The sequence below is a fragment of the Penaeus vannamei genome, chromosome 19 (genome assembly GCF_042767895.1).
Source record: "Penaeus vannamei isolate JL-2024 chromosome 19, ASM4276789v1, whole genome shotgun sequence".
In the NCBI taxonomy this organism is placed as follows: domain Eukaryota; kingdom Metazoa; phylum Arthropoda; class Malacostraca; order Decapoda; family Penaeidae; genus Penaeus; species Penaeus vannamei.
Genome location: NC_091567.1, coordinates 32,035,448 through 32,037,947, shown reverse-complemented (window position 1 = coordinate 32,037,947; position 2,500 = coordinate 32,035,448). Strand labels below are relative to the sequence as shown.

Sequence of the window (2,500 nt, the reverse complement as noted above, 5' to 3'; positions counted from 1 at the left end):
CCCCCCTCTCTCTCTCTCCTCATTTGGAAGAAATTAGCGAAAACCGATGAGTTACAGTTCCTGAAACACAGAATGACGAATTCGCGGCAGAGAAGCGACTAAGGAGGTTATTATCTATTTCCAAAGCTCGTCCATAGTCAACCGCCTCGTTGAATTTCTAATTTTATATACATACATGTCTTCGTGTTCATTCGAATTCTGTTCGCGATAGATTGAAGGCATTTTGTAAGGAGATGTGAGAGAGAGAGAGGGAGAGAGAGGGGGAGAGGGAGAGGGAGAGGGAGGGAGGGGAGGGAGGGAGGGAGAAGGGAAGAGAGATTCTGCGCTCTCTTTATTCCAACTTTGGCCGCGAATTTCGTTATTTCGTCATGCCATCTTGCCATTGGTTAACCCCCTGGCCTCCTTGTGTTACCTATATCCCCGTCTTTTACTTCCTTTGCCCACCTGTCGTCTTGTCTCCCGACATATGTGACCTACCCAATGCCATTTCTTCCTCTTAATCCTCATAAGTATATCTTCCCACTTTGGTCTTTTCTCTGATCCATGTTGTCCTTTTCCTATCTCTAATTCCCAGCATCAACCTTTCCATCCCTCTCTAGGTACTGTTTTCCCTTCAGTAACTTGTGTCGTAGTCCATGTTACTGACACGTTTGTCATGACTAGGAGGACGCACTGGTTAAAGGCTTTTCTCTTTAAAAATGATAATATTTAGCCTCTTAACATGCTACTGTATCTACCGAAGGTGCTCCGAGCTAGCTTAATTTGTCGCTGTATTTCCTTTTTACTGGATGTATTTGTCTGTATGAGATGTCCTTGATGAATATACTTGTCCTTTGTACAAGTGCCGTGTCTTTTCGAACTGAACTTGGCCGCTGAACATGGCTTTAGTCTTTTTCTTGTTCATTCTTTTACTTCAACTTTCATACTTCCTTTCTTCAAATGGTCTATTTATTGTTACTCATTTTAGAACAGTATCGTCTGCAAATCTTAGATTGTTTAGAAGGTCGTCCCCGATTCTGATACCCTTTCCCCTCCATTTTATCTTCTTGAATATTTCCTCCAAGAAAGCTGGAGACAGTTTAGGTGAGTTGGCGGGATTCTGTCGGTGTCTGTATGGAGATGGATGGTCAAGCAGTATTTTACAACGGTCTTCCTCTACTCATTGTTTTCGAATAGCTTATGCACACACACACACACACACACACACACACACACACACACACACACACACACACACACACACACACACACACACACACACACACACACACACACACACGCACACACACACACACACACGCACACGCACCCACACACACGCACACGCACCCACACACACGCACGCACGCACACATGTATTTATGTATGTATAAACATACATATGCATAAACGTATACATATATACATATGTACACACACACATTTGATTGTGCATGGATGATTATTTATTTATGTGTCCATGTTTGTATCGGGATACTATCACCGCATATAAAAAATAACCATTGATAATCTATGTATGATCATAAATTCCGAGATTTGATGCTTTTACACTATTCCACGGACATTCCCGAGTCAAGGATGAAAGAAGAAAAAATAACATTAGATTTCATTAACACTTAAACATCATTGCAAACATCGCCCCTGCCAAAGAGGCCCGAGAAAGAATTTTTATTTTCTCTCTCGAAATCATTTGTTTGTTTGTTTGTTTGTTTTCTCTCAGACAGTGAAAGGTCACGGAATAAGGTCAAGGTAAATTATGGAGCAGGTTGCAATCAATTATCATGATGTTGATTGGTCAGTCGATTGGGAATCCGGCAATTCACACTAGAATTACGGAGTAGGTTGCAATCAATTATAATGATGTTGATTGGTCAGTCGATTGGGTTTCCGGCAATTCACACTAAGAATCCCACTCACTCACTCACTCATTTACTCACTCACACACACACTCACTCATTCACTCACTTACTCACTCATTCACTCACTTACTACTCACACACACACACTCACTCATTCACTCACTTACTCACTCATTCACTCGCTCACCCACACACACTTACTCATTCACTCACTCACGCACTCACACTCACTCACTTACTCACTCACACACACTCACTCATTCACTCACTCTCGCACTCTCACACTCACTCACACACACATGACCACTCATTCATCTACACCTGCCCCACTCACTCACTCATTCACTTACTCACTCCTCCCTAACTCACTACACACACACTTCTCACTCACTTACTCTCACACTCCTCTCACCTATACACACACACACCATTCACTCACTCACGCACTCTCACACACACACTCATTCACTTACACACTACACTCACACAACTCACTCACTTACTTTGCTCAATTCATACACACACACACACAAAAACACAAACAAACACACATAAACACACACATACTCACACACACACACACTCGCACACACACACACACACACACACACACACACACACACAAACACACACAAACACAC

The 2,500-nt window shown here is 42.5% G+C and overlaps 1 protein-coding gene across 1 annotated transcript in view; it reads right to left on the bottom strand.

Moving 5' to 3' along the window:
* The window catches only part of LOC113820398 (uncharacterized), a 12,779-nt gene that overhangs the window by 9,203 nt on the left and 1,076 nt on the right, over nucleotides 1–2,500 (bottom strand). The gene's annotated exons all lie outside the window — the stretch shown is intronic.